At 40.8% G+C, this 18,603-nt stretch overlaps 1 protein-coding gene across 3 annotated transcripts in view; it reads right to left on the bottom strand.

The window, feature by feature from the left end:
• The window catches only part of LOC5564986 (dual 3',5'-cyclic-AMP and -GMP phosphodiesterase 11), a 425,037-nt gene extending 406,925 nt beyond the window's left edge, over window positions 1–18,112 (bottom strand). The window contains exons 1-4 of one of the 3 annotated variants that reach the window (XM_021845676.1): window positions 17,957–18,112; window positions 17,615–17,853; window positions 4,292–4,684; window positions 2,925–3,360 (exon numbers count right to left, since the gene is read on the bottom strand). The gene's annotated coding sequence lies outside the window, so the exon portion shown is untranslated. Of the gene's footprint in view, window positions 1–2,924; window positions 3,361–4,291; window positions 4,685–17,614 lie in introns of all 3 variants that reach the window. The other 2 variants (XM_021845675.1, XM_021845674.1) reach the window with 2 other exon arrangements.
• Between the last annotated feature and the right edge of the window lie 491 nt (window positions 18,113–18,603).

Genomic DNA, 18,603 nt, shown 5'->3' with positions numbered 1-18,603 from the left:
TGCAGCGCAATCGGCCAATCTGAAACCAAAGTCCCTCACTACCCCATATTCTCCTTCAGAACCCTGTAGCGTAGTTGGTTAACGCGCCCAGTCTAGAGTATTGGGAGTCGTGGGATCGAAGCCCATCAGAACGGTTCCATTATTTTTTTACAATTTTACATCTCAATTCATCCAAATTGACTTTTGTGTCTACGAACTTCAGATTTAATCATAATCTTATCAAGATTTCCTTTAAATCTTTCCACGATTCTTATCCAAACTATCTAGCAATCTCATCAGAAACATTGCAGAGATCTCTTCTTTTCATCACAATTCTTCCATTACAATATTTTCCGGATTCCCAAACACATCTACCAGGAATTTCATCAGAAACCTTCCAGTATTGTCACCAGAAACTGTCCAGTATGTTTATTAGAAACCAGGGCAGACAATCGTCAGATTCGTCACCATGCGGTGACGAAATCAAAAAGAGACATCGTCATTCAGTATAATAACTCTGACAGGTCGTCGTCTCGTCATCGAATAACTTCAATCCAAAATCGTCAACGAGCAAATTTTTCTTTATTACGCTTGCTCACAAGAAGAAGGCGTTTACTGTATAATCGCTTGCTTCGCACCAACCAACGAATGCCATCACATAATTGCTTGTATTGGCAAATGAACCCGCTCTCCTCATGATTCTACAATTACTCTATTTGTAAGCGCGTGGAGTTGACGATTCAGAGATCGTTTGTTAGATTCCAGATGTGTTTTGTTGTTTTGTTATTGTTTTATTTAAAAAAAAATGGTCTTAATCTGTCGACGACACGATTCATATATTAAGTCGGCTCAGTGCTCGCGAACGAAGATTCGCCCGTAACGAAGGAATCGTATTTGTTCGTCATGACGTGATCAGAACTTTGCGGAAAATCGTCATCCGACGCTGGTTTAGTGACGGTGACAATACTTCTTTTAGTTTCGTCGCAGACTTTTTCCATTTGACGTTGACGATTATCTAGCATGTTAGAAACCTTCCAGGGACTTCGTCAGATACTTTCCAAGGAATTTATCAGAAATTTTTCAGGAATTTCATGAGAAGCTTCTAGGATTCTTATCAGAATCCATTTAGGATCAGCTTCTTGTTAGAATTGTTCAAGACTCCTCCCAGTATAACAGGAATTTCAAAAAATAAAGCATTGATCTACTGAAATTAAAGTAGAACTTTGTGACTAAACCTGAGTTCATGTTCAACCGTATCCTAAATACTTTTATTTGGGTTCCGATAGATTAACCTTTACGAAACAGTTATATTTTATGTTTCTTGTGATGAGATTGTTCTTCAAACTTACATTTTTGTGCCACAAGATAATTATTATTAACTGATTAGTTGTAGAACAATGTAAAAAAAATGCAAGAACAAAGTAAGGACTGCAAAATGCTTTTTGTTTGTCATCTGCCCTTTTCATTCTTGCATGCGCAAAACTCTTATAAATATATCAATTTTCGAAGAGGCACATATTTTTTCGATTTTCCTATCACATTTCACAGTAAATCTCACTTGGCATCTAAAACTTGAACACTATACCAACAATATTTTTGCTTCAAATAACTTATGCAGAATGGAACAAATAACCACAAATATGTTTTCAAAACCCTATTGGTTTTGTTTTGTTGAAATGTTTTTTTCTAAGGCAATTAATTTTACAAATCCTTAAAATTCAACATAAAATCCTCTTTTTTTGTAAAAGTGAATGAAACAGTGAAGTGCTTGTACTCCATTTCTAATAATAGCTCCAAAATAAATTATATGCTGTTTTAATTTTATGTCTTACATTATTCTTCAAAACTAATTCTCATTTTTATTGGAAAAATGTTGTTAGGAAACTCTATAAGTTCATCAACGAAGGGTAAAAATACATTTGTTTGAAGATCAAAAGCTTGTTCTTACGACAAAGTTTCAAGGTTCTTTTAATAAGTGAATACAGACATTCAGCGACAACATTTATATGAATAACCAAACTATTATTTAGCATTTGTTTGGTCGTTTTCACATAAATATTTCTCAATGTGCCTTCTTTCGGTTGGAGGGCGCATTGCACGTTTTGGTGACTGTTTAAGTCGTATTTGTTTCGGGTCGGATCAAATAACCAGAGCACACCGGATCACAGATGTTGCCGCCGCCCGTATTCTAATGAGATCTCTTGTTTCCCCTATGGGGAAGAAAAAAAAAAACAGGAAAACAGGAAGGGACGATGTATTTCGTGAGGCAAACGAGTGTAACCGATGTTTTGAAGAGATAGTCATTTACATTGTCGTTTTTTCAATGTAACCCTGATCAATTTGATTATGCGAGCATTGAGTGTAACAGATGGAAATACCATTAAAATTTATATCAGAGTTCCAAAGAGTCTAGTCGTTTTGAATTCAATTTTACTCTTCACTCATTTCATCAGTCTTATTTGTCAACCTTCGGAAATGATGTATATCATTTATTCAGTTACATACATACATTATCTACGTACTTGCACACGGTATACACATGAAAAAAATAATAATCAATTGGCGAAGGAAGCTTTTAGTTTCAATATAATGATTGCTCGTCAATATATTTAACATTTCAGGAACCACCTAAGATTTAAAGCGCGTAAGAGGTATGCCATTGCTCACCCTATATTAGGCATTGATTTATATAGTACCATGCAGTTTCTCCATTCCAGAAAAAAATTATGGAGTGAGGCGTTCACCATTCAAAATTGAAAGCGAAATGTTATGCCCCTTACCTGAAAGCATGATTGTGTTCTTGAGTGCTTTCCTTAAAAAAATATATTTGAAGGATTCAAAGCCATCTTCGATAAATATCGACTTATGAAAGTTGCACTCATTGCCAACCCAATACAGAAAAATGCCAGATACTGCTTTAAACATCAAAAGTTTATTGCGCTTACCTTGGTATCTCGTAAACGATCCAGTAACCAATAAACACAACTCGGCTTCAAAATGATTCTTCAACCGATGAAACACCGCTGTACAACTCTGCAAACAAACCGCCACTCACTAAGCGTGTTAGCGCCCACCAGCAACAAAAAAATAGCACTTGTCAAAATTTATCTCTCCAGTGCGATTCTCGTAAACAAACACAACTGGTTCCACATGATACTCTAGAGCGATGTTTACAACTGCTCACACAAAATCGCTACACTACACTTGATAGCATCACATTCACCCAGCTACAATATAGGTACTAGACGAAACAAATCGTACTTCTTCAGGGTACCCGGTAGCTAAACCTGATGCCAGATTTCATTCAATTCACCAACTAATTAATGATCTTATTTCTTCTTGGTATATTTCTTCTTTCCGTCGGTGGTCACAAACGACAGCCTATTTAATGCACCAATAAAATAGTGAAAATGCATCAAAGAAAATCGAAACTGCTCCATCATAAAAGCAGTTATTTACCGTTACAATTAATGATATGTTCCATAAATAAATAAGATTGCTTGATATTGGAATGAAATTTAATGCTTTTAGTATTGATATACTCTAATTCTATGTTGGTTGAGTAGCCAAAGGGCCAGATATGTGAAAATTCTTCAAACTCTTCGCGGGCCGTACAAAAGAAGACACGGCCTGGTTGCGGCCCGCAGGTGGGCGCAGACGCATGCATCACGAGTTGTATCAAGTGTACAGATATGCGAATATTATTAAGCGTTTGAAATACGACATACTCTGGTGGGCTGGTCACTTAGTGCGAATGTCAGAAGAAAAAGTTGCGGTAATAATATTTAGCAGAGAACCAGGTACGGGTCGGCAACTCCGTGGAACAACACGAATACGCTGGCTGCATGCATTGGAAGAGGACCTGACGACCCTATTCGTTCGGAGCAACTGGAGAAGTACCGTCCAAGACCAACGAAGTTGGAACTCTACAATACGCCCGACAATGGCGTAACGCTTCGCTGAAGCCATTTAGGTGCAAGGTAAGATACAATAATTTTGCTGTCAAGATAATAGTTTCAATAGTTTATTATTTAAAATTGATATTTTTTATGGATAGATTACATTGTATATCGTGCAATTGGATTCAACATCAACTAAGAAAATTTTTTGTTTTACCAGTGCCACTGAGTTTTTATTTGGGAACGGTTTAGTTTATTTATGGAACATGATATATGATTGTAATGGTTAATAGCTTCATTTATCATGGATCCGTTTTCGACTTTCTATGGAGCATTTTCATTTTCGAATAGCCGCAAAAACCTTTTGCCGTAACAAACTACTGGCGCAAAAAGCGCACCGTAAACCGCACTACCTAGTGAGTAACCTTCAAAGACACACTTTCACAATAACTACTGCAACAGGGAGACGACGACGGCGGCAGCCTACCAGATGCTATTCGGGAAGCCTCTCAGAACAACTTGGCTTCCGTTGCCGGAATATTTATTTCACTATTATTTTCCGTAATTCCTTGGCCTCTTCTCTGGCATGGACGAACCTTTCAAGCGCAATCCATTGCTTCGGTGAGCAGAGCACTTAACGGAGCTGCCACGGTACAGCGACCACACTATCACCGCGATTTAAGCTGCAGCTAACCTACCTATAGCTAGATAGCTAGTCACACATGGAGCTCGACTGCACAGCTGTTTCAGACTCGGAGCGGAGAGAAATGATTCCAATTTCAATCGCACCGAAAAATGCTGCCAACCTGGAACAAAGATAAATGGGACATTGAATAGCAATTAAAAATGGGACAATCAACTTAAAATTATGATAAATGGCAAGGAATGAAGCAATGGTGATAGATGAAGCGCAAGACTGTATGGGTCGGAACGATATACGAAGGTTTAAAGATACGGTATTTGGCGCACGGTACATACAATACCGTATCAGTGAACACCAACCTCAATGACCAACAGGAACATTTGCTGGTCGATGAAACGGTAGAGGCTGAAGCAGTTTCAGCAGAAATGGACATGTAGAAAGCTACAAGGGGAACATAGACGGTGACAGCCAAGCGGGTCCGGACGGAATCCCCAACGTGGCACTCAAAGCAACGGTCCTTGCGTATCCAGATATGGTAAGGAAGGTTATGCAGAAATGCCTGGACGAAGGTCAATTCCCAGAAATATGGAAAATTCAGAAACTGCCGAAGCCAGGAAAAATGCCCAGGGATCCACGATCTTATACTGGCCATAAACGCATAATTGTCCCTTGTGAATAGGAAATCCAGCAAACATGGGACTGACATGCATTTATGGACAGTATATGCCTATATGTTTATTGGATACACTCGGTAAACTCTTGGATCGGGTTATCCTCAGCAGGGTGATGAAATGCACAGAGAGCGAGAACGGACTATCAGAAAGGCTGTTTGGATTCCGGAAAGGAAGGTCGACAGTGGACGCAATTTGGACAGTGCTGGAGAGGGCCGAGAAAGCACAAAAGCGTAGAGGAGATCGTGGTCACGATAGATGTGAAGAAAGCGTTCAACAGCGCCAGCTGGGAGGCCATTGCCACAGAATGCGGCTTCCCGACTACTTGTGCCAGATTTTGAAGAGCTACTTCCAAAACCGTGTGCTGAGTTATGAAACCGACGCCGGCCCGAAGGAGTTAAGAATAACGACTGGAGTCCCACGAGGTTCCATACTGGGACCAACGCTGCGGAATGCGATGTACGATGGAGTCCTATCGCTGGAGCTACCCAAGGGGGTCGAGATTGATGACGTCGTCCTATCGGTAATAGGTGAGACGCAGGAGGAAGTAGAAATTTACCGGCTGCTTGGGCACGTCAGGAGTTAATCATCAATATTAACCTCCTTTTCCCGAGCAGCCTAGATAGCCGCGTAGTGTCGGTAGCGGTTGTTTAAACTGGCTAAGAATTAACACTACGGACTGCCTGTTCCGGTGGTAAAAGTCCACCTCACAGGTGACCCCTATTTTATGGTGTGATGCGTACCGTGCCTAGGAATTAATGGTTAGGGGGGTCTAAATAAAACCTAACCGCTGACGGAGCCTGTGGGGTACCAGGGCGCCCTCCACAGTATTGAGTCCTTCCTGTGCTACCCGGAGCAATGGTGCAGGTGACCTTGTGTTTCTCCGAGATAATCGACTGCCCTTCTTCAGTCTCTATCCTGAGGCTTAATAAGGGTGGGATTATGAATATGTTGACATTTAATTTAAATTATCACCTATATGGATTCGCATTATGCGTTTTACACAGTGTATTCTGTGCTCTTTCGCCTTTGGCGACTTTAAATAGATACCGATCTGGTTTTTACGTTGCTGGTCTTTTTCGTGCTGAGACTGCAAAAAGCTTAATCCTGCCTAGTTTGGGTAGTGGCTACGGTTAGGTTAGCTCAGATCAATCTTCAGCATAAAAGAACAGCAACGATCAATCTTTGCAGACTCATGCAAAATGGTGCAGCCCAAGTGGCGCTAGTTCAAGAACCCTACTTTCGTAGAGGGAACTTCTATCTAGGTAACCTTGTGGACCCAGTTTTTCCTACTTTTAGCAAACTTGAAATGGCAAACTCGCGCTCCATGCCCTGCGCATGCGTGCTCGTTAATAAAGCAATCGTTGCTACACTCATTTCTGAGTTAACTACCAGAGATGTATGTGCTGTCACAATCGATGTTTCTGTTGGTGACCTCAACAGGAAATACGTCTATTGTTCGGTATATTTACCACATGATGAACCATCCCCAACGGATGACTTCAAACGAATTGTCGTACACTGCGTAACAAAAGGCCTTCCGCTGATTGTGGGCAGTGATGCCAATGCTCATCACATCATCTGGGGCAGCTCGGATATCGATTTGAGAGGCTCCAGTCTGATGGAATACTTAATTAGTACAGACCTTGGATTACTTAACATAGGCAATCGCCCAACCTTCATGGTTTCTAATAGAGAAGAAGTGTTAGACATAACGCTCTGCTCGAATAGAATCAGTCACGAGTTGACGAATTGGCATGTATCAGATGAGGAATCATTATCTGATCATCGCTACATCTTCTTTGAACATTCAAATGTAACTGCGCAGACTTTGCGTTTTAGGAATCCCCGGTCAACAAACTGGGAACTCTATATTGAATTGGTTGCGACCAAATTTCATGGATATTCTCCGTCCATTGAAAATCCAAGTGATCTGGATGATGCCGTTGATACTACAACATCCTACATTATGGAAGCTTTTGAAGAAACATGTCCTCTGCGGTCTGTAAAGACTACAAGAGGGACCCCATGGTGGAATTCCGATCTGACTAGACTCAGGAAACAATGTAGAAGGGATTGGAACAGACGCCGTTCAGCTGGATCAGAGTTGTTTAAGTCGGCTCGCAAGGCTTACAAGAAGGCTCTTCGTTCTGCTGAACGATCCGGCTGGAAAAACCTTTGTACAAATGTTTCCAGTTTGAGTAAAGTCAGTCGGCTGAACAAAATCCTTGCAAAATCTAAGGATTTCCAAGTGAACGAAATTTGCTTACCTAATGGTGACTTTACTTCTTCCGATGAAGAAGTTATAGAATGTTTATTCAATACACACTTCCCCGGATGTGTGGACATAGCATCTACGGATGAACCAAATGTCTTTTCATGTAGTTACGAGTCTCTGGCCTCGGCTCGCAGTATCGTAACTACTGAATCGATTCAATGGGCACTTAATAGTTTTGCTCCTTTCAAATCTCCAGGAGCGGATGGGATTTATCCTGTTCTGCTCCAAAAAGGATTTGAGTCTATCAAACATGTTTTGAAAAAGCTACTTGTAAGCAGTTTTGATACCGGGTATATTCCCAAATCCTGGCGTGATATTACTGTAAAGTTTATCCCAAAAGGAGGACGTGCGTCGTATGAGGAAGCGAAGAGTTTTAGACCAATCAGTCTGACCTCTTTTCTTCTGAAATGTCTGGAACGCATTATCGATCATCACATCCGTGATGTTTATTTGGCAAATATGCCTCCCAGACAACCAGCAGTCGCATAACAGTTTACGAACAAAGTCGTTTATTTACACAAAATATATCAAACCCGCACTACATGGTGGATTATATCGTTTGATCGAAGAGTTTCCTCGCATAAAACGCTATTTTCTGAGTTCAGTTGTACATTTCGTTTCGTCCCGTATACATATACAAAGCAAGTCGGATCAATCCGTAACAGATGTCAAATCAATTTTGTTATGATAAATTAAATCGCAAAAGAGTACAGACCAGTTCGCAAGAAAATTTACACACTCGCATTGCATGTTATTTTTCATCATATAAAATATGCACGTATATCGCCTTCACTTTTGTACGTATAAGGCCTTTTCGCAACATCTTATACGTGAAACTTTGCGCATATAAGCATCGCATAACGTAAAAGGTGTTTTCGTTATATGTACATTCTGGTTGTCTGGGCTCTTCATGTGAATCAACATACTTACCAATCTGGAAAGTCCACTGTGACTCTTTTACACAAAGTTGTATACGATATCGGGAAAGCATTCGCTCAGAAGCAATCGTGCTTGGGTGTTTTCTTGGATATTGAGGGTGCCTTTGATAACGTGTCTTTCGATGCCATATTGGAAGCCGCACGAAACCATGGGCTACCTACAATAATTACCAATTGGATTCATCAAATGCTCAAAAACCGACATCTCTTCTCGACATTGCGTCAAGCAGCGATTCGAAAATTGAGTGTTTGCGGATGCCCCCAAGGGGGAGTCTTGTCACCACTTTTGTGGAATCTCGTAGCAGATACGCTATTGAGGCAACTCAATAATTGCGGTTTTCCAACTTATGGATTTGCCGACTACTATCTAGCTCTGATAGTTGGTATGTGCATAAGCACCCTATTCGACCTGATGCAAAGTGCTCTTCAGGTAGCCGAGAGTTGGTGTCGCCAATATGGCCTTTCGGTTAACCCGAATAAAACATCTATTGTTCTTTTTACGGAAAGACGAAACCGCGATGGAATTCGACCTTTACGTCTTTTTGGCACTGAGATTAATGTGACTGATCAAGTAAAGTATGTCGGAGTCATTCTAGATTCCAAACTTTTATGGACAGCTCACATTGATTTCAGAGTCAAAAAAGCTTGTATGGCCTTCGGTCAATGCCGGCGAACCTTTGGTAAAACTTGGGGCCTCAAACCCAAATATATCAAATGGATTTACACAACAGTTGTTCGACCAATATTGGCATATGGATGTCTTGTGTGGTGGCAAAAGGGCGAAGTGAGAACAATCCAATCAAAATTGGGCCATCTCCAAAGGATGTGCTTGATGGCGATGTCTGATGCGTTCTCTACAACTCCCACAGCAGCGCTCGAGGCCATTTTCGACGTTGCACCACTACACATATATCTTAAACAAGAAGCACTTTCTTGCTCTTACCGTTTATGGGTACTGGATCTACTGGAGAAAAATCCAGTGAATCGTAGATCTACACACACTTCGTTGTTTCCACTTTTGGTGAATTGGGACAAAATTGTCCTTGCTCCAAGTGATCTCACAATTGCTTGTCACTTTCCTTACAGGACATTTACCACACAATTCCCTTCACGGGAAGAGTGGACGTCTGGCTATTTGGAAAGAAGTATATCAAACAATATAGTATGTTACACTGATGGCTCCCTTCTTGAAGGTAGAGCTGGTGCAGGAGTATATTCTCGTGAGCTAAGGCTGAATCAGTTTTACTCACTTGGTAGAAACTGCACCGTTTTTCAGGCGGAAATATTTGCTCTTATGTGTAGAGTGCAATCAGCACTTCAACAGCGCGAATCTTCAGGACATTCTGTTATTCTTAACCCGCTGTGGTAATGAGCTATAGGCTCTCTACGCTCATGCGTTTTGCAGTGCCCTTTTTAGGGCGCTGTTTGAACCCATTGTGGTATGGAGCTACATGCTCTCATTTCGCTTATGCGATTTTCCCTCTTCAAGGGACCCCACTCCTATTTCCTCCCATCTTTCCCTTCCCTTTCCTCTCCCATCGGGTAGATGATGAAATAGGCTCAAATATGACGATGGCACAAATCTCCCAACTGGTGAGGAACGTGCCTTTGAAGCCGGCCTTCTGATACCCACGAGGTTCCATACTGGGACCAACGCTGCGGAATGCGATGTACGACGGAGTCCTATCGTTGGAGCTACCCAAGGGGGTCGAGATTGATGACGTCGTCCTATCGGTAATAGGTGAGACGCAGGAGGAAGTAGAAATGCTGGCAACGGAGGCAATTGGTCTAGTTGAAGATTGGATGAAGGGAGTCAAGCTGAAAATAGCCCACTACAAAACGAAGATGCTACTAGTTAGCAACTACAATGCAGCATGCACGGTGAGGCATCGGGGAGTATGCCATAGCATCACAGCTGAAAGACCTGGGCGTAATGCTAGACGATCGGTTGAACTTCAACAGTCACGTTGATTATGCATGCGAGAAGGCGGCGAGGGCGAACAATGCGCTCACAAGACTTCAACATCGCTACTAAGATACGGTGCGCCAGCCTGGGGCGCGGCGCTACAGACCAAGCGGAATCAGGATAAGTTAAACAGCACGTTCCGAGTCATCACCATGCGAGTGGTGAGCGCGTACAGGACTATATCGTCGGAGGCGACATGCGTAATCGCTGGGATGATCCCGATCTGCATCATCCTGTCCGAAGACATCGACTGCTATCAGCGAAGAGAAACTAGGCAGGCGAGGAAGTTGGCAAGAATTCGTTCGCTGGCTAAGTGGCAGCAAGAATGGGATGCCTCCGAGAAAGGCAGGTGGACCCACAGGCTCATCCCGAATCTATCGGCCTGGGTGAACAGGGAGCAAGGAGAAGTGAACTTCCACCTGACACAGTTCTTGTCAGATCACGGCTGCTTCAAGCAGTATCTGCATCGATTAGGTCATGCGTCTTCAGGATTCTGTCCTGAGCGTATGAAGATTGAAGAAACGCCAGAACATGTTGTCTTCAACTACCCGAGGTTCAACATAGAACGAGACACGGTGGCGGCTGCTTTTGGTGAGTACTTCTGCGTAGAATGTGTGACACACGGAATAATAAGCGATCCCGATCTTTGGAATATGATGACCACCAAAGTGGTGCAAATAATGTCTGGCTTACAGCGCAACTGGCGAGAAGAGCAACGAAACGAGACGGAGGGAGCAGAGCTTGACGTCAGGTCGTCGGGGCGCTGATGAACCGGAAGCCAACCTGCCACTGGAATTGTCGAACCGACCTCTGCACTCGATAAGTCAGTCTGTTGATGAGAGGAGACCATCGGGCGCGATCGCAGTAGGCTAGATCCTCCGTCGGGTACTAGACCGAGTAGAACGAGCGTAACGTAGTATCGGTAATAAGTCATCGAGGCGCCTGTGAACCGGAAGTCACCCTCCAACCGGAATTGCAGAACCGACCCTTACACTTGGCCGGAGTAGGCTAGATCCTCCGCCGGGGACTAACTGAGTAAATCACGAAACAGCACCGGCAAATGGTCGTCGAGGCACCTGTGAACCGGAAGTTTCCCTCCGTTGGAAGCGCAGGACCGACCTCGGCATCTACACGGCCAGCTTCGGAGTAGGCTAAGTTCACCGTCGGGGACTAGCTGAGTAGATCAGGAAACAGCACCGGCAAATGATCGTCGGGGCGCCTGTGAACCGTAAGTTTCCTTCCACCGGAATCGCAGGATCGACCTCGGCATCTGCCGCATCGGTTCGGAAGATCTTCCGCCGCCGGGGAAATCTTCGTCGGAGTAGGATAGATCCAACGTCGGGGACTATTCTGAGTAATGCGAGCGTATCATCGGCTTGAGTGCACCGGAATCTCTGTACCGACTTCGGCACTCTATCGGCCAACAACGGAGTATGAACAACGCGTAACGTTACCGGTTTCGGGAAATATTCCTCCGTCGAGGTACTCTTCATCGGAGTATGCTAGCTTCACCGTCGGGAACCAACCCGAGTAGTATCGATCACGACGAACCGCCGGCTTTGGGTCGTCGGGGCGCTTGCGAACCGGAAGTCACCCGTCAACCGGAATCGCAAGACAGACCTCGGCATCCAACCGGTCCGCCCGTAGAGCATGATGAGCAGAAAAATGGAGTCAAGCGCACCAACAAAACACAGTAGCATCCATCTAAAAAGTCTCACATTGCTCAGGCGGCCCCAAAATGTGAGTGACGTTGAAGAGACAAATTGCAGCCAGATCGCATAAAGCAAGAGGTGACGAAAAGGCGTAGAGGCATCAACAAGTTCTCTGTCTCCTGAGGTAATACCATGAGGTAGTTCCAGGGGGTCATCGGACTTGTAGCCTAAGCCAAAGAAAAGTGGCGTGGTACAGGGTTGTTTCCCCTTTTTTCTCTGTTACCGCACTCGAGACGTGCATGCACAGTAATTGAGTAATAGACCATTAAGTGAGAACCACAGAGCCTTAACCCCATGTGCTCCCCAGATATCCGGGTTAGGGGAGAGTTGCTAGCTTTGCTAGAAGTGCGATAATTCTATCAAAAAAAAAACATGCTGTGCTCAAACCGAGCATAGGAGAATTGTTGGGAAAATGTGGATGAGAACAACATTTTGTTTTGTTTGGAAATGATTCTAAACTATGTGTTAGGATGTTACTTTAAAAAACAGAACTTATTTCAAGAAATTAACTTTTTTGGAGCGATTTTTATTTTTTTAATCCGTTTTAAGTGGTCAATGAAGTAATCATATTTGCCGATAGAATAACCTTTCCATCTTTATTCATTTGAAATAAATTTTGTACACATATAAATTTTGTACATATATAATCATCGAATCTTCAGAAAACACTTAAAAATCCCATTTTGTGTTTGATTTTATTTTAAATTCTGAATAAATCTTTATGTATTTAAATTTGGACGGCATGTTTTCTAATACTTTTTTTTGTTCTTTTATTTTCTGAACTTGATGACATAATGAAGATATGCTTGACAAAAAATTTGAAAAAGATCAACTGTGCTCTGAGATATATTGTGCGTTGTGAATATTTGCGACTACATTTCGATACACTCCTTAAGAAGCAAATATGTTACTATGACATTAGGAATAATTTAGTGTGCATATATTTGATGATTTAATACACTTTCTACGGCGCTCTCAAACATGTACCCAAATAAGTAAACCGACACTAACAATGCGAGTGCAGTTGAGTCTCTTCCTTCGTTGAAATGCACCACCGAAAAAAAAAATGCAACAATCACTCTAGTTATTCCCCCTAAAGGGAGAGCAGATAAATGCACCACTTTCACCTCCTTCGCAGTTTGTGGCTGATTGTGATGAGCGAGAATGGCTTTTAGGCCACTGGCTGCAGCCGGTTATGTTAGTGGATTACGACTGTCGAAAACTGTGACAACATCTATCGCTATAGCAAAACCACACGCGGTCATGTTTGGCGAACTTCGGCTTGGCTCAGCCTCTCTCACTGCCTATCTACACCCACTTGGGTGACCACACGACGGTAATGATGCACAGTGTTTCAATTTGTCGATTTTGTGCGCTTTTTGAAAAGCGTTTGAACCGTTTTAGCGATAGGGTAGAAGCACTGGTTTTGGACATACGCCAGTTGTAGCCATAGTGGATTATACACCGTTTTACACAGCCAATCAGCATGAAACCCTTTGTGTTCAGTAGATAACATCCATATGATAGAGCTACATACATTTACTCGTCCAAATTGATTCCATACATAAACCACACCTAATTTGGCCACTCTCGTGAAAAATCAATGCAATTGGCCAATTTAGAAACCAAAGATAAATTTCTGGCCGAAACTGGTTTCGTTGGCCCATACTGACCAACGGGATTTTCAAAACGAAAAAAAGGTTTTAGCTCAGTTTTGATATTTTATACACATAGTATGGATTGAAAGCTTGCATTTGACATATTTGTTGTATAAATAAGGCTTCCCATTTAATTTTTATTGACATTTTCTCTTAGGCTGGCCAAAACCGGTGTTTTTACCCTATACAGGAACGAACAACACATTAGCAACTTTTCCGATTTTCCATAGATTAGCATTAGATGTAAGTTATTGATCGATTTGAATGAAATTTTCACTGCACTTTTGATACGTGTACCGTGAATTGCAACAGAGTGCACTCCGTTAGGCAAAAATACGTTAGGTATACGGACGTTAGGCATAAGTGCGATAAGCATACATACGAAAGGCATAATAGACGTTTGGCGTTATGGATGTTTGGCATAATGTACGTTAGGCATAATGGATAGGCATAATTTCCAGAACGAGAAATGAAATCATTGAAATGAAAAGTGAGTTGACTTTGTTTATTCATGTAAAGGGCTTCAGAGATCATGAATGTGTCTTTTGAAAAGCGATCGTCTTGCAGTCGTCCCAAAGTTGTGAATAACTTGAGGTAATTTTTTAGGATAAGACTTGATTATATGTTGTACTGGGACTTTATTAGCTTTGTGGTAGTTTCCGCGACCATAGAGCAAAGCCATGCTGAAGGCATCTGAGTTCATTTCCTAGTTGATCCATGATCTTTTTGCTTTCTTCACTTACTTGGCCTTGAAGAAGTGTAATCGTGTTTGTGTAACGTGCATGAATAAGCATGCAAAAACAATGGCTACTTTGGTAAAGCAATTTTTTGATTAATAACTTTGGAAGTGCTCATACAACGCTAAGCTTAATTTTAGATTCCTTGAATTCAAAGTCTGTAACTATTTTATGCCAAATGTCCATTATGCTTAACGTATTTTATGCCTAACGTATTTTATGCCTAACGTATATATGCCTAATGGGGTATACTCATTTAATCATATATTTTCACTGTTTTTTTTTCTTTCACGAGTTCACAGGCTTAACGATATAACTAAAACTACGTTTATTTTGACAAAATTGAAAATATAATATAAAAAAAAATAAGAAATAGCTCCAAGATGAAAAATTTTGTTGAATACACTTTTTGCGTAGGTCCTACATATTTCGAGAGAATTCATTTATAATTTTTCGCCAAAAAATTCTCAAATCGTTATTACTTGTGATTGAAAAAAATATCAGGCAAAACGTTTCATAAAAAAAACTAAGACATAGCCCACCAAACTTGACTATATTGCATGTAAAATATAAAAAATGGCAAATGTATTATCCAATACTACAGTTTATTTTGAAAACAATCAAGCTATACCAAATCTTTTGATGAAAAATGCTTTGTGATGAAACAACCTAGAAATGAGAGAGATTTTTTCTTGTATTGTTCAGAGAGACATTTGATATCTTTGATGAAGTCTATATATAGATCTAGATATGAATAGCTATAGAAAAATAAATTTTGTCGAAGATACGATTTATTTTCCTCATATTGTATGTGAACAAACCGTTGTATGTGAATGACCATTAAAAATCAAATGTTTTATCAAAGTTTTTCTCAATGCTTTACCATTTATTTTTTGTTCGCTTATCAACAAAGATATTCATGAATTACTATTTAAAATAAGTTTAGGCAGGTCTGCAATGCTTCCAGTGCAGAATGGCGCGAAAAAACACATCTTCACTTTGGCAATTAAGTGTTTTGTCTACAACAGTGTTCATAAAAAAACTATCAAACAAATAAGCCTCATGATGCACAAATCAATCAATAACTTCTTTACTTCAAGAAATTGTCAGTAACGGAAACAAATGTTTTAAAAATTTAACAGCTCTGTAGAAAATAAGGAAGTCTTGGATTGCAGTTATGATAATTTCAACTTAATTTGCGCACAAATGTATAACTTGTTTAAAACTATTTTTGTTCATAACTTTTCACTTCGATTATCAAAAATTGAAAAACGTGTTTTTGCTGATTACGCAACTGTCATTTTCTCGAAGTGAAGAAGTTACCGTTACCGTTTTATAAGGCATATTTGTTCGATAATGAAAACGCATGAAAATACTCTTATTGACAGAAGTTTTTATTACCTACCGATAGCTAGCATATAGGAAGGTAAAACGGTAGTGAAAGTGGAAAAATATAAATATATTTTTAGACTATCATTCAAACGGAGTAAACAACATATGCAAACTTTAGCTTCTCTCGTCCACTCCAAGTATTCCTTTTTATATAAACTTACAAAACGAGTTGAAAAGAGTCGGTTTGAAATTTTCCAAAATACGCCTGTGGTGGATGGACTAAAAATAAGAATAGATTTTACATTTCTAATATAAATGGTTAAAAAAGTCCATACGAAATTTGAACATTTCTATAACGATTAAAATCGTCATCCCTTGTGAAATAAAAAGGTCGTCATTAGCCTGATAGCGTTCAATCACTCTGCCTATTTCATCCCTAAATATTTATCATGTTTTTAACGATGTCATTAAGATGCATTGCATTAAGGAGCAATAGAAAACATTGCGATTATTATACGCAGTTCGGCGAAAATAAATCGGCATTGCAGGTTTTGAAACATTCTCAGTTTGAACACGAATATTTGTAATTTTACAGGTTTGGGACAGAACCGCCATCCCCTCTGTTTTTTTTCTAGGATTTAATTAGTAATCAGAGAAAACTTAAAAATTGCTTCTCCGAGATTTTACGTGCCCTGAAGGTCGTAAAATTCGGCTAAATGCTGAGTCTACAGAAATACTGTAGAAATTTAGGATACATCAACAAGCAGTTAAAAATCTTCCAATGTATGTTTGACGAAAATATAACATAACCGCATATTTCTAAGTGGTCAGGTTCCTGAGATATTTACTAAATAAAACTTTCATGCCCACTAGCGCCGCCTGGTGGCGGAATACCGCATCTTAATCACCACCTCATGTCAGCCCTTGATCTCCTTAACTATATTCAATCTAGATTGCGAGGTATTTCATGTTGAACATGCAAAAGGGTGTTGTACAAAGTACAACGCGCGACTACTCGCGTTACAAAAATTCGCGCGACAGCCGAAAGGTTAAAATAACTCAATTAGTACGTTGCACTAAAAAAGGTGCCCACCTAGTGAACAACTTTCACTAATCGGGCTGAGTTTTCAGCTGTCAAAATTTCAAATACAATAGAAATTCAGGGATACCAGCATTGAATAATCAAACTTTTTGTCAAAAACAAACGTTTGTCTTCGTTTTAAGTGTGCTTTAGCCCACCTAACGGGAGCCCAATTAAAACAAAGCCAAGCTAAAGATAGTGCAACAAACGGAATTCGACTGTAATTGAACTGTAGGGTTTTGGCCTTTAATTCTGCTCAAGGGACCATGATTTACGTACGTATTTACGTATACTTTGAAAATCAATAGATGATTATTTGTGCTACTGTAGTTTGAATTAATAAATAAATAAATAAATAAATTTTAGTAAGTAACGACATTTTCAACATAACCGAACATTCTTTACATTCGGTTTTGCCCCATCCCATATCATCCACGTAAGAAAACGCTGACATTTGTTCATACATAACTAGAGCACTCAGCAAACAAAATACAGTATAAAGTCATAGTACCGGTACTTGTTTTAACAATATAAAACTTTTAACATTTGCATTTTCAACTGCATTTTTTCAAGAAATATCCTAAAAACTAATCAATGTTCCACGGATTACAGTATTTAAAAAAACACGAAATCGACAAATTAAAACACTGTGCTATGACGACGCGTGCGAATGTAGGTCTGTGCGCGGTCAGGTCAAAGTGAATCAAAAAGTGCACTTACTGCTGCATACACTCAGCACACACCAACTCGCAGTGGACGAAAACGTGATTCGATTTGATTGTAAAACTCGATAAATTCTTCTTATGGACACTTTGACAGGGAACAGGATTGGATTGTAAAAGACCTCCAAAGGTCACTATCGACGCACTTTTTCAACGGATGAATACACAATACCATCACTGAGAGTCTGAATTACTGCCGTTGCAGGAAAACAGACCGAGTAGCACTAAACACGGAATCTGAATCGGAGAAAGAGCAAAAAAAAAGCGTCAACGATGCGTTGCGAAAGATATTATAAAAACAATAATATTCAAGACCGCAAACATAAAGAAAGGGAAGCACCACTCGCGTCTACTGACGATCACAACGACGACGACGACGACGAAGAAGGTTCTTTCCGCACACGACAACGGCGACGAATTTGAACATTCGGTAAATACAATACTTGCAGAGAGCGCGCGCGAACACACGTCCGAACAGACGGCAAGACGATCGGTATCTGATGGCGGCCGGCCGATTTGCCTCTGGCTGACTGGGTGGTTGATTTCGTTTCGTTGGGTTGGGTTGGAGATTGGAGCTCGCGTGCTCTGGGCAGACAAAAGCCACCAACCGCACACTTTCGTCGACGAATACCGACGCGTCGGAAGAGAAGGCAGTTCAACCGAACGACAATGGCGCGGCGTGCGGTGGCGGGCAATTTTGCAGTTTTGTTTTTGTGGGTCTTTTCTTTTGCTTCTCCGCTGGATGGGAGATGTTGAAATCAGGGACCATGTCTTTATGCTCGGAAGTGAGCCACTAAAACAAGAATGGTTTCGATGGTGCAACCTGTAGATGTAGGACACTTTCTTGAACAGCTGGTTGCTATTCTTTTATCGTTTGTAGCTTATGGGTCACTGCACAAAAATCATCTTCTCTCCTTCACTCTTACATAAGATTTGTAAACAACAAGGTCAGTAAACGTCAAAATCGCATACAAAATCAAAACAGTG

Source organism: Aedes aegypti, chromosome 2, assembly GCF_002204515.2.
Source record: "Aedes aegypti strain LVP_AGWG chromosome 2, AaegL5.0 Primary Assembly, whole genome shotgun sequence".
Classification (NCBI taxonomy): domain Eukaryota; kingdom Metazoa; phylum Arthropoda; class Insecta; order Diptera; family Culicidae; genus Aedes; species Aedes aegypti.
This window is presented reverse-complemented; position numbering and strand designations above follow the sequence as displayed.